This window comes from Temnothorax nylanderi, unplaced genomic scaffold (genome assembly GCF_030848795.1).
Source record: "Temnothorax nylanderi isolate EJ_2023f unplaced genomic scaffold, tnyl_v1.0 TNYL_tig1010_pilon, whole genome shotgun sequence".
NCBI lineage: Eukaryota > Metazoa > Arthropoda > Insecta > Hymenoptera > Formicidae > Temnothorax > Temnothorax nylanderi.
This window is the reverse complement of record NW_027250072.1, coordinates 1-15,249: the sequence shown is the minus strand read 5'-3', so window position 1 is coordinate 15,249 and position 15,249 is coordinate 1. Positions and strand designations below refer to the sequence as shown.

Sequence of the window (15,249 nt, the reverse complement as noted above, 5' to 3'; positions counted from 1 at the left end):
TTGTTGGTCGTTTGTTGGTGATTGTTGGCCTAATTACAACGTTTGTTGGTTCTTAATTGTTTTTTAAATTAAAAAAGAAAAATTAGCCTTAAGTTAGCCGGAAAAATTTTATTTTTAATTTAAAAAAAGCCTAATCGATGCGTAATCGTTTGCTGATAATTGTTGGTCTAATTTTAGCGTTTGTTGGTTTATTATTAGTCTTAAAAACAAAAAAAAACGAAAAATTATCTCACATTAAAGTAATCGAAGATTGGTTTATTTGCCTACGACTTAAGGTTTATTTCTATCAATTTAAGGCTAACATCTGTAAAACTGGCTATGAATACGGGCCTTAACATCGGCAGAAAATCATTCGTATGTATTTAGCCGGAAATGAACGTCTTTTTAAAGAATCTCTATATGAAATCGTTTGTATTTCGTATGAAGACTTTTGAAGTGCAATTGAAAAGGTTTGTGAGTCATTCGTTTAATTGTAATTAATTATTTATTTTTACACCATGCATTTAGCCGAAATAGATAAATTAATAAAAGTTTTTATATGGAATCGTTTGTATTTTGTATGAAGAGTTATGAAGTGTGATTAAAAAGGTTTGTGAGTCACCCAGATAATTTTAATTAAATTAAATAAAGATCCAGCGGCCAAAAAGTCAGGAGCTCGATTCTGTATTTTGAGACAAGGTGAAAATTACAAAAGTGAACAGATTTACTAGATTTCGACAAATAAAATTGTAGATTCTCTAGTGAATTTCCTCACTTTTGTAATTTTCACCTCGTCCCAAGGTACAGAATCGACCCCCAGAATTCTATGACCCATCGAATTTATGACAGTGTTTGCTCATTGCGCATGCGCGAGTAAGTAGATAACCAATCATAGGTCTGTTCTTTTTAACTGACTTGTTGCACCGTTTACCTTTCCTCTTTTTCTCTCCAACGGCCAACGTGGAGATAGTGATATATACATAAACATATGGGCGCGTTCAGCAGAACAAACCGCTCAGTAGCAATCGAACGTGATTGGCTCTTAAGGCCATTGCACGTAACAAAATTTTAGTCATAATCGTAAGGCCGTAAGAAAATAGACCAATCACAGTCGATTATTCTTCTCGCGCTTGAAGAATAATCGAGTGTGATTGGTCTATTTTCTTACGACCTTACGATTATGACTAAAACTTTGTTACGTGCAATGGCCTTTACTTTTAGACCCAACAAATCAACGTAGCGTGTTGATAAGACGACACTCAACAGTTGTGTCTGCTGAACGCGGCTATTGTATAATTTTTATTTGGTTTTTTTCACCAAACTAATATAACTACGTACCTGTTATGTATAATACATATTGAACAATTTATTGCTTCGTCGACGTCGTATATTATTTTTTTGCAATATTCTGTATAATAAAATTGAAACATACAACATTGAGCAATAACAGTTTTAGAAGAATTGAATACTTGTAAAACGACTTAACCATATGCGATATGTGTTTAATTTTTAATTGTTATTATTAAATATAGTTTTAATTTATTATTGTCAACCATTTCGTGCTTCAATGCAAGTCTAATTAAATATAAAACTTGTATCTAGATAATCATGTATCGTGATTGTTGGCTTAAAATATATGTTTTCTTATTAATTGAACGCTATATGAGCTGTTATTTATTTTTAATTTTATGCGTTTTTGTATCAAATTATAGTTTCCTAGAATTCAAAATTGTGATGCCATTCGGCCGGCGCGCATGCGCGAGAAAAGCGTCTCGTCCAGCAGCATCGGATCGTACCATTTATAACTAATGTAAACACGTGCTGTGTTATTCGCACGTAGACGCACAACGCGGTTTCTCCACGAGAAATATTAACGGGAAATCGCAAGTACGACGCATTCGATATGACTGAATAATGGCATGATAATAAAAAGAAGGATTTACGGATTTCGAACGATCTTGTTATGCTCGTATGCTGAAACTCGTCACGGTCGTATGGTCGTTTCTGCGATTCGGACGCTAAAATTTACTCCGATGCTCCTAAAATTATACGCTGAGGGTAGACTTTAATGCGAGCAAAGGAAATTACAAATTGGTTCTACTGAAAACATTTGGCATCTGTCATTTGAATAAAATGAGACGAGCATGATTATGTGATACAAGAGAGTTGTGTCTTTGGTGTAGAAGAGGGTTGTTTTAATACTATCGCGAGTTCTTCGACGAATGATGAATGACGACTGATTTATCACATATTTATCTATTACACGTGTGAAGATATATATTTAAAATAGATATAAAACAATATACATAATATATATATAGATATACAGAGAAGCAAGAAATCTTTATAGAAATGGAAGCACCTTGGTTCCTCGTGTAATTGCTCATCACCCGTATATTATTTTACTGGTCGTTTTTACATTTTCTTCGATATGCCTAATCATTCCGCTTACAACCAAAAGGTTTCCAGATTTCTCGGACCCACAAATGGTACGTAGAAGCATATGAATCTACTTGTAAGAGTTAAAGGAAAATTTTATACAATTGATATTTCAAACACGGAATATTTATACCGTAGGGTTTTGAGGCAAGAGGCACAGTTTTAGCGCAAAGATTGACAGCTTGGAATCATTTAATAGAAGCTACAAAACCAAGGGGAGAACTTACCGATAATCCTTTAGAATATCATCAATATATACGTGAATCAACTCAACAGGTATACATGATAATATTTTTTTCTTTCAGCTAGCTTATATTCTTATTTTCAATTATTCTTATTCTCAGGTATATATTTTGTTTATGTAATCAGCTTGGTTTAGTAATATTGGTATGTGTTGAATAAGTAGCAAAGTGTATTATTAAACTTTTTCTTGATTTTACAGCCTAATGCAAATATGCAAAATCATAGCTTGCCTACTCAGGGTATTCTTAGAAAAAAGCCAAAAGGTAAAAATAAACGAAAGGGAAAGAAACATCAGAAAGTGTTAAATAACACAGACTACATAGAATCAAGTGACGAGGAGAAAGATACATGGAAAGAATTACTAGAATTAAAGATAGGCATAACACAGATATAGAGGATGAAAAGACTCAAGAGAAAGATCACCTAGATAGTGATAATTTCTTCTGCAATTTACCAAGTTCTGCGTACGCTCGTGTTGTGATCAGTGTAGATTCAGAGGATAAAAATTTGTGGTCAATGGATGGTATATTAGCTCAATGTCATATTGATGGCGTACTTCGTGGAAATGTTCACTTTCCATCTTTATGTCAGACGAAAATCGAGCGCAACGGTGTGGAAAGTCATAAATGTTGTAGAAGTTGGTCACCAGCTAACTATGTGGCACTTTTATCCAATCGCAGTTCTTGTTTGGGAGTTACCGAGAACGATCTGAGCAGAGTGAAGGACACTTTTGCAAAAATGCGCTCAATATTATCATGACCGTCGGTTGTTGCCTAACTGTGCAGAAGACTTTAATTGCCAAAAAACACGTGCCAGTCGAATGCTATATGAGAAATGCAGTTTACCATCTACTACACTATCTTTTGGATGTTAATTTTATTCCGAGCTCTGATAAGGAAGTATGTCTTGTTTCAATATCATCTTGTTTTAACACGAATAGGTATACTGATTGATTCTAATAATCGGACATTGATCGGATTGTTACAGAAGACAGATCTCAACAGCAAACAAAATTCGACGTTGCACTCTGCCATGTTATTTCTTCCAATTGCGGCAAGCTCTGCGACTTTAGATTTTTACAAAGAAATAGACAATGATGATTTAGTGTATGGGAACTACCGTGTTCAAGGCATGCAACTTGGCCTAAAAAGTATACTGTTTGATCGATTGTTATTGTCTGATTCGAGTTTGGTACTCGGCGGTTTTATCTTTGTTACCCTGTGTATTTGGGCATATACTGGTTCCATTTTGGTGACTACAGCAACAATTTTTGCAGTGTTGTTTAGTCTTGGTATTTCATATGCAATTTATACTCTCGTCTTGCATATTGAGTTCTTCCCTTTTATGAATGTTCTGGCCATTGTCGTAGCTGTAGGTCAGTATTCTGGCGTATCAAAATAATTATAAGCAAAATATAAAGATGCCTATAAGTATGTACATTATTACAACAAAATCTCTTTACAGGCATTGGAGCAGATGACGCATTTATTTATTGCAAAATTTGGGAATCTAAAAAACGAAGAAACTTTCTAATGGCGGATTAGTACGTTTGGTACAGGAAACAATGAAACATGCTTTTCCATCTATGTTTGTTACATCTCTTACTACCGCAGTAGCTTTTTTCGCATCAATTGTTAGTAACGTGACGGCTATCAATTGTTTCAGGTACTAATTTGATTGTATATATGGCATTTTTTTATTCTATGTTTAAATGTTCTTAACTTTTGTATATCATTGATAAATTTTGTACAGTTTGTTTTCAGGAATGACAGTTATCGCTAATTTCTTCTTGATGGTCACATGGTTACCTGCGTGTGTGGTCGTATCAGAGCATTGTAAATTATCTACTTTATCACCTGTCAATTTTATTACCAGAAAAATTATTCGTCCCCTACGATCTTTGGGAGATAAAGTAACAGTAGGATTCACCACCTTTCTTACTGGATTAGTGCTTCGTTTACGATGGTTTTGGCTACTAAGTTTGGGGATTATAGCAATAGCGTGTGCCAGTGTCGTCTTCCATTATCCGGGTTTACAACTGCCAGATTATATGGATTTTCAATTATTCCATGATGAACATCCATTCGAACGATATGATCTAGTATACTCGCGGAGATTCTGGTTTGAACGATATGAAATGGTGCCTATATTTCACTTATTTACATTTTCAAGATTTATCTGCATCACAATGTATATATTGTATATACTTGATTCGTGCAGGTTGGTGAGATGGTGAACTTCTTCCATTGAGATTTGTATGGGGCATAAAACCAGTGACAATGGTGATTACCTTAACCCTACTAAAGGGGGATACTAGATTGGGATGAAACTTTTGATGCTTCTAGTCGAAAGTCTCAATTATGGCTTGAACAATTTTGCCAAATTTACGGAGGCAACCTTTTTACCACCATACCATAGGACCTATGTTATCTAACTGCTTCATCGAACCATTACGTAATTGGATGAAAAGGCGTTGTAAGGATCCTGTCGATTCTCACATTGACTATGCTCCATGTTGTGAGAAGCAGTAAATTTCCATACGAACCTGATGTTTTGGAACAATGTGCAGCTGAAGCTAGCGTGAGATTACATCGTACGCCTTATTTGTGGATTCAGGATAATCCACCTTATGCAGGTCCAAAATTTATTAAAGAACCATTGTTCGCGCAAGCACCAAATGATACGCTTGCGATTAAAGCAACGCCTAAAATTAAAGCCCTTATTGTCGAATACGATAGCACATATGCATATAGTCTCTCATTTGGAAACATGGATAAATTTTTTCAACAGGCAAGTACTATTTACCTCAATAACAATTACACGTGCATTAATAATGATTGCGGAAATTTGAATCTTTGAAGCAAAGTTTAATCCTCGAATTTAATCAGGTTGAAAGTTGGATGCAAAATCAATTAAGAACTGCACCTAAAGGAATGAGAGGTGGATGGTTTATCAGCCATCTAGAATTTTATGAGCTTCAACGTACGTTGTATCAAGGAACGATATGGGCAATAGGACTGTCGCTAACTTTGGCTCTGATAGTTTTAGCGCTAGTGACGTTAAATCCTCTTATCAGCCTATATACAATTGTAGCTATTGGTGCTGTAATAATCGTTACCGTTGCCATACTCATTCTTCTTGGATGGACACTCAATATTCTAGAAAGTGTTGCAATATCAACAACAATTGGTAAGTAATAAAAAGACGAATTTAAATTATCTATGAAATTGATAATATTTTTGGACATTTTGTTTCATTAGGTCTTGCTGTAGACTTCAGCTTACATTACGCTGTGAGTTATAAAGCATGTACCTCAGAAAAGAAAATAGACCGAGTAAAAACTGCACTGCAGCAGATGGGTGGTCCTACTCTTATGGCAGCAATTACTAGTGGAGCTGCGGGCGCTCTAATGTTACCTTCTCATGTATTAGCGTATATACAAATCGGTATCTTTTTATTACTCGTTATGAGTATAAGTTGGTTATATGCGACCTTATTTTTATGCTCGATGTTAGCAATTATAGACCATCTTCACGCTTTGCTCAGTTTGAATATCCCAGGTAATGAGTTTTTATCATGCAAGGTTTATAACAAATACATTTTAGATTAAAACGATTAAGTATTACAAGATATAAATTATATTATCAATGGTTAATTTATATTTTTTACAGATTGAAAATATTATCAATTTGTTTTCCTAAATATGAGGATGGTGGTGCCGTTGAAGCCGACAAAGATAACAATCGAGCGAGGAAAACTTATAAAGGACGAGGAATGCTTTCAGAATCAACTCTAAGCACATCTAGCTCCGTATGTCAATTTCATTGTAGTGAATTGGAAACTCTTGCAGCGAGACCTCCATCGCCATCATTACCACCATCTCCATTAGCAACATTACTTCGTTAAAATAATCATTATTTAATTATCAATTATATATGTCATTATCCAGAAATCTCAATTTGCGATCTCATTAATTGTGTATTTTTTTAAGTATAGCTGTATGTTTAAAATAATTTATATGTCACTCTGTGCGTAGGTGTAATATTGTATAATTAATATGACTGTTGTTGGCTGTGTTCAAATAGTTTTAAGGTCATTACTCACAATCAGATGTCGTCTATCATTTGTTACCTACAGATACATATGTATAATATGTTACACATATGTACAGTACACACACGCAAACGCAAATACACACACACCCCCACCACCAACACGTACAGAGGGCTTCCTAATTAGTAGTACAGATATGTACAATACGAATATGTGCAATCAAAAGCATTAATATCGTTTAGTGTGTTTACACTTGGCAGTCAATTTCTTTGTAATATTTACGACGTGTATCTTTTCATTTATATAGTTGACAGCCTAGTTCAATCACTTTATTCCGCGATAAACATAAAAGACAGTGAATTGCAATGAAGACTGTGAATGCAAACGCACTGAATAATATCAATGCTCTCAATTGTGCATATGTGTTTATGGGCTATGGAAAATTAAATGTTAACTTAAACTATAACTAATAAATATAACATCTCTTTTATATTTCATTAAGTTCTAGTTATGAATTTTGAAGACGTGTTATATGATATATATATATGAATGTTACTAAATGTGACAAATAATGTTGCTTATATGGATTTAGAACTTTCAATTGTAATTGACATGTTTTTAAACACATTCATAAATATTATCAGTATTATATAAAAATTAACAATGCAAATGTTATTATAAACGTAATATTTTGCATTACATATTTATCGATTATTTGTCATATAAATTATGTCATAATAGTAACAATAAAGTAATTTTATATGCAAAATATATATTTCATTCCAATAAAATATTATTTTATTATATTACAGAGTTTGATAACTTATTATATATTTTGTATATTGCATTAAAATTATCTTTGTTCTACATACTTGAATAAAATGACACATTTTAATAAAACAAAACAATTTGTTAAAAATGCTATAAATTTTTAAGCGTATATTTATTTTTCCCTGTATCTAAGCGCATAGTTATTCAAAATTTCCTAAGAACCGCTTAAAAAGGGAAGGAAACCTAAACGTGCAGTTTTCAAAATTCCCCTAGGAGGCTGCTGAATGCGCGTTTTGAATTTCTCATCACTTTCGCGCTATTTGGGTTGAAGGTTTCTATGGAAACAAATACACAAACAAAGCACATGGCATTCTGTAATTGTGTAATTTCTAATGTATACGTTCCTAATTATGGAATGTCAGTTTATCACCTTATAAAATTGTCAGTTATAGAATTGACAAAACATGTAAAAAGTTAAAAAAAACCTTTAAACTCAGTTTGAAATGTGCAATATATGTATATAGTTGATATAATATTAGATATAAATAGGAAAACTAATATGTAATTCAGTAATTAAGCTGTAAATAAGCTGTATATTAAGCTGTAAAAATCATTATATAGAAAGGCAAATTATAAAAGTTTGTAATCATGCACGGTTAAGGTAAAACATATTTTTATAAGTGGTTATGAAGTATCAACATATGTGAATTTTATTTAATATTTGTTATATTTTTATCTTTAACAAATATATATTTTTTAGAGCTGATCATAAATCTCTTGGAGGACTTGGAATGAGCCGCTGGTTGGAAGCACTTTGGGAACCAAGTGCTGGTTTATTTTGTCTGCCTGGTGGACTTGATATGCTGGACATAAGCGGTGATGGAGATGCTAGACTTATTTGTGCTGATCTAGGACCAGTGGAAGCGATTCAACAAAGGTACAGTGTATTATAACAAGAAAATGATATAATAACTGTTTGTATATATCATTGAATAATATGTAGTTTAATTGTATCATAGAGTAGAACACTAAAAGAAAATTAAGAATTTGGAGAAAAAAAGAGAAAAAAATGAAAAAATAATTGCATTTTTCTGTAAATTATAGTAAATTATTTTGTATTCAACATGATTTTATAAATCTTAAAGATTAAACTCTTGCAATTAAATTAGGATCAGCAAGTGACACAGAAATATTCATATATATTATTCTCTTTTCTGAATAATTTATATACTATTTTTTTATTTTACTCATTTACAATATATTGCTTATCATATTTTTAGATACGAGTTTATAAAGGAGGTGAATCAGATAACTGAGCTAACATGGTAGATTCACCCTGTGAGTAGTCGGGTTTTATACGGAAAATAGAGAACCTCGATCATCTGTGGTTGCTGTAGGAGCTGGGGCTAGCGTATATATTTTCAAAAATATGAGGACCCTTTTTCAAATATTGTCTACCACACATTGATGCCCATCCAAAAGAACGAGAAGTATTTATATTTGTGTTGATACAGGAAGTAATAATGTTACAGAGTCGTCTTAATCAATTTTATGTACAATAATTATGTTGTGACACTAATAATATTTTAATAATTGACGCAGATTTGGCATAAATGTGGGCTAGATGAGGAATTAAACGTGCTGACTCTCGCGGATGATTTGGAGCTGTTACTGAAAGAACTTGGCGCAACATTTCTCTATCCTCGTACTTTGAAGTTTCTTTCTTTGGATAATATTTACGATTGAGTTTCGCAGAGCAGTATAGACGGGTGCCGCTTGTCAAAGCTAATGCCTTAACGGCAATCGCGATAATTCACAGGGACTCGTGGAACGATCCCGCTAGTAGTTGTCTTATATTGGGGACCGAGGCTGGCGAAGTTCTCGTCTTAGATCCCAGGTATTTTTCTTGCACAATTAAGAAAAAATTCGTTCATGAAATACTTCAGACATATTCTGTATGTATATTATTTAATTGCCATACAGAGCTTTTTCAGTTATGGATAAGCATAAGCTGGAGTGGCCACCAACAGCATTTGCCAGTTGCGGCTTATGGACGGGTGACGGTCGCATAATAGTTATTGGAAGAGATGGAAAAATAGGAGCAATTAGGAGGGGAAGTCCTGTGAAACTTTGGGAAACGTTGCCCGCGCCCGCAGTAGCTATTTCCGCTCTCACGTCCGAAGGAGCGGCAGTAGCTGTTATGGATGGTACTTTAGTGGGATTTTCAAAAAGAGTACGCTTAAAAAGAAATATTTTAATATAATTTCAAATGCTTATGTTAGATTTCTTTCTGATAAATTTCTTACAGGGAATAAAATTGTGGCAGATCAATATTCCTGGTATAATATTAGATCTAGTTAGCTTACCAGTACCGCAAAATGGGCTGTCTTTGTTAGCTGTAAGCACAGTGGGCTATGGAATCCGCATTTATGATGGAAAACATCACGTGGATACAGTGAAAATTATGGAGCCTGTATCTGCTCTTAAGGTATTCCATTTTTATAACAATGGTGTATTAAAAAGTGACGCAAAATATAAATATAATATATTCTTTTTTTTATGAATGCAGTACGGACGAATGGGACAAGAGGAACGGACAATAGCTATGGTCACTGTTGGCGGTGGTTTATGCATGAAAATCCTGAAGCGCACTGCTGACTTTAATACGAACAATTCAGTGTCGAATTCGTTGTCGAGTAACACATCAAAGTTCTCGATACCGAAGAAAACACGACTGTTTGTCGATCAAACGATAAGGGAGAGAGCCGAGGCAAAGAAAATTCATAATACATTTCAGCAAGGCTTTCTCCGCTTACGCTTAACAACGGCCAAACAAGCGTCCGAACATTTAAACGAAAATCAAGCATCAGGACCAAATCCTATCACGTTGGAGACAAATGTTCTCGGTTTGGGTCCCAATTACATGATTCGTATTATAGTGACAAATATTTCTGAAGATTTGTCCCCAACGGAATTATATATTCTCTGCAGAGCCGAGGACACTGATGTGAATCCTCGTGTGATAGATTTACCCTTGCTACCAAGTGCTGTACCTATACCACTAGCTGTTAGCGCAAACTTAAAGGGTCAAATATCAGGGAAAGTTAAAATATTACTCTGCAAGAAAGCAAATCCAAAACCTTTGGTTGCAACGACTGTAATATTGCCAGCTGCCGAGGAAGATTTTGAAATCTGAAGAGCACAATTATTCGAATTGTAATTGAGAGTTGAACCAAGTACAAAATAAAATAAATCATATTTTATTTAATTTAAAACGAATTTTCTCTTATAGATGTCAAATAAATCGAATATTATTGTCTCGTAGATATATGTATCTATAAAACGTAGTAGAGTTATAACATAAATTTTTTTACACTATTCCTCAAAGAACTGTATTAATAATTTACAATAAAATACGCAGTACGTTTTCATTTACTTTATTATGTATCTGCAAGTATAATCTTATGAATTAATATATCTTTCGTTTTTCTTGATTGTACATGTTACATTGATTAAGGCAACAAGAAGCTATATTCATATGCATATCAGGTGTGTTGTGTATTAATATAAATGTTTTACAAGCATTCTGACTCTCTAACAACTTTCCTTGTATATTGTCGACATGTTTTAAAGTAAACTTTCAAATCTATATACATAGAAGATAAAATTGCGTAACTAAAATTTAAAATGACGCTCTTTTGATATATGATACAACTTTTCAAAAGATAAAAAGATATAAATACATGTTTTTACAATTTTAGCCCGATTAATTTGTATAAATAATTCGTTTTCGTTATTATTAATTTTGCTACACTTACAAAATTTTCAATAATTAATAATCAAATAGACTGAGAATAACAGAGATGTAATTTTTCTATATATGTTCATTTAGTTGCAACTTTCCCATAGCCATTTTCATTCCTATAAAAATAAATCTTATATTTTGTAAAATTATGGATACAAAGAATCTTTAAAATAGCACGATATAACTCGGTGTAATAAAATAAATACAGTGTAAAATCGTGCTTTGATAGTGATTCCTAATATTTGTAATTTTTATAAACGTGATTAAAAATTTTGTTGTCATTGGAAGATATAATATTCTAGACAATAAAAACAAAATAATCTAACTTTTGTAGTAATCATGCAATAATACACAAATATAATTATACATATTTACGATTATTTAAATATTTAAAATACAAGATGCTTTGTCTTCGATATTAAAATCATACATAGGTTTATTGTGTTGTGTAAATAATGTTCAGAATACTTTAGAGAGATATGGCTTTCATTACGCTGTAATATATTTACGACAAGCACACCGTTTCTAAAATGGGCAGTTTCTTATACGATTATGGTACTTATAGTACTGCATATAACATTAATTATAAATCAATATAACAACATATCAGCGCTAAAAGCTAGCAAACTATTGTGGAAAACACTACAGAACGTCATTCTCTCGCATACTCGCTCCAGTCACATTCATTACTCGCGCATCACATTATACGTATTCGAGAAACGTAGGAGTAAATAAAAAAAAGAAAGATTCGCTTTTATTGGGAGCAAACATACGGAAACGTGGGGGACGTAATGTTAATGAAGAATTCTTGTACGACTTACAGTATGAGTGCTTCCAACTTTATGCTCTTCGTCGACTCGGTTATACACGTTGTATTATCGCGTATGTTCCTATAATATTAACTTCTCTTCTACTACATTATTTTAGGTACATGTTCTTTCCACGTGTGCATTGTGGACAGCAGATCAGATTCTATACATAATTTTTCGGAAGTAGCAGACCCGTGTACATGGCACCAAGCGACTTCTTTGAACACGTTTCTAATAATCTTAAGCATACAAAAATAAATTATAATAATATGATTGTTGTGTCTCTGTGAACTTACGCATGTATAGTGAATACTATATTATGTGTACACATACACACGTATACATGTACGTATGTCATATATGCATGCATATGTGCATATGATAAAGCTATATAAATTATGTATATATTTTAAAGTACAATATCCCTTAATAATTATTCGTGACGGAGTACAATTAAAATGCTCATCTTTTTCATTTACAAGGCGTCTTAATGGAACACCTAGGCGAGTTGTATGCCAATATTGATCACAAAATTTTCTAAACAAAATGTATTGAATATTAATGTGTCTCGGTAATGCCCGTATGTTTGAAAAGATTTTATTACATATATATACGTAAAATATCTCTCCGAGTAAGAAGGGGGATTTGCACCAAGAGTGTGTACGTGAGCTATGTCTCCCCTAAGTGTTCCTTCACTAATAAATCCACCATGGCGTTTGCTGGTGTTGCTTTGGCTGCAGCAAATTATCTGCGTTATAAATAAATCAGTCATTTAAAAAAGTTTGTCGTAAGCTTTATAGCTCGTTCATAGATTTACCGTTTTATCGTTGTACTTACCTATGTACTTTAGATTTAAGTAAAGAGTTGCAGGCTTGTGAAGGCACAAGATAAAACGACTAGGATCAACGTTAGAAGAGTTTCAGAAGATCGAACAGTTGCCGAATTTCCTTCTGTAAATAAATAACAAATAAAAACTGTCGATAAAAAAGATCATTTAAATTAAAATAATAAATGTCCTGTTTGAAAAGAAAATTGAAAAATGTTAAAAATTGTATTCGTACCTTTCAGCGCCAAATCAGGTGGATAATCTAAAAAAGAAATAAGAAAATAAAGAGATTTAATATTTGTAACCTGTTTATATCATATATTATTTATATTAATACTTTAATTATCCTTAAATTACTTAATCGCCTGTCTAATTTAATTTAATAATCAATTATAAATTAATATGACTGATTAAGTATTTTGTATTGTAACAATTTTTTATTCAATTGATTACTATCTATAGTAAAATACTGTGCAAGCAAAGATGCATATATTGCTTATAAACGTATAGATTTGCGTTGATTAGCATAAATATGTGAAGATATAATATACGCACCCCCCGTAAAGGTATGCGGTTCTGACTCCAGAGACCATCCGAATGCGTTTCTAGCCTTTAGGATCGTCTCGTAGGATCCAGGCTGAAGTTCTTGAATCGGATACTCTAGAGAAATGATTTTCTTTACCATCTTTGACTTCAGGCTCGACAACCTTCCACTCCTGGTCACCCTTGCGACGATACTGTAACTGTAAGTAGAAAAATTGTCTCGTGTCTATTATACCTTACTTTAGGAGATTCTAATATTCTTCTAAAAGGAGAATGCATATTCTTGATGCACATCGCAAATTTACCTTGTATTCGCTGATCGGTGAGTAACTTTCCAGACGCCACTTCAGAATAATTCCTGTATCATCATCGGTCATCTCGGCGCCATATACCGTCGCTTGCGAGGGCACACTCCTAAAATATATTTTGTAAATGAAAATTGACTTGCTATCTGAGTTCTCCAGCGATTCACGAAATTATACAAAACCATTTGTATACTTTCATATTAATCTTACATAGAGAAATGTCAATCTTATATTCTTTTTATATAATTTGTTTTAAATTTTAAATAATTTACATTCATAAGTTATTTAATAATAAAATTTATTATATATATATATATATATATTATTTTATGTAATAGCAATTAATACCTGTTAAGAAAATAGATTTAGTGTCATGGACCAACGGGATTCTGCGCGCGACACTTATATTCGCCAAAGTCCCGTACTGAGGTATGCAAGATCTTCAAAACGTGCTTGGTCTTGTTTCCCTTCATTGTTATCCCGTGATGCATTATCCATCCTTCTTCTGTGTAAGTTTCTTGTCGTCTTTATGCCACGTTATGATTGCCTCGGGATAGGCGCTCACGATGCACGTCAGTTCCGATTCCATCTCGCGCCGCTGTAGACCATGCTTCTCTCCACCTCGATCTTAGGTTTGTCTGTCACGAAAAGCGGAACGCGTAAATCGCTAACGTCAATATGCTTATGCTAAACAGACGACTCTGAGAGCCACGCTGATCAACGAGAATGAGCAATAACTCACAATGCACGACGACGGTGATCGCTTCCATTGCCGGCATCTTCGAACCATCCTCAGCGAGACATTGATACATGCCACTATGAGACTCGTTCACTCTCTTATCGTGATGTAATTTCCGTCCAAGATCACGTCGGGATCGTAACCATCCACCTTCTTGTTCTAAAACAAGAGAAACGACGGAATCAGCTTGGCCTTCCAACTTGTTAAAACCCTGGTCCTCCTATATTTAGCGTCTGTAATTATTATGAACATTGCGATGCTTTTACAGTGATAAAAGCAGCGTGAGCAAATAGCGTTAGAGTTATCAATGATATTTTTAATGATGTTTCACCTCGATGAACCATTTGATCTCGGGCGGCGGCTGTGATGCAGTCTCGCAACCGAGCCTGAGACTGTGGCCCGGCTCACTTCGACCTTTCTCGAGGGTATCACGCGTATGATCCCTTGTGCGAGTGCTGCGGCGGTGGGGTCGCAGGTTCTTGGTGCGGTCTTTCGTCAACCAGCAGACGGTGAATCAAAATCTATCGGTCGGGGCTTCCGCAAGATACTGCATTGTATTGTTGGAGGTGTCCGCGACCGACGCGTTAGAGATCACCAGGGTGTTATCCGGCAATCGTACGATCCTTTTGTAGTCCTCTGTATGCGCCCATGACACCCCGCTTCGACCGTTACCATTCTTGGCGTCCTGTCACGGCCACGCGACCACGTAATTTTCTGAAATAATCCGCGCTAAGCTT

At 34.0% G+C, this 15,249-nt stretch overlaps 3 pseudogenes; 2 read left to right on the top strand and 1 right to left on the bottom strand.

Moving 5' to 3' along the window:
- Positions 1–2,331: 2,331 nt before the first annotated feature.
- Positions 2,332–6,743, top strand: LOC139786332 (protein dispatched-like; annotated as a pseudogene).
- Positions 6,744–8,171: 1,428 nt separating this feature from the next.
- LOC139786331 (BBSome complex member BBS1-like) lies at positions 8,172–10,717 on the top strand (annotated as a pseudogene).
- A 2,222-nt stretch (positions 10,718–12,939) lies between these two features.
- On the bottom strand, positions 12,940–15,197 carry LOC139786339 (neural cell adhesion molecule 1-like; annotated as a pseudogene).
- Between the last annotated feature and the right edge of the window lie 52 nt (positions 15,198–15,249).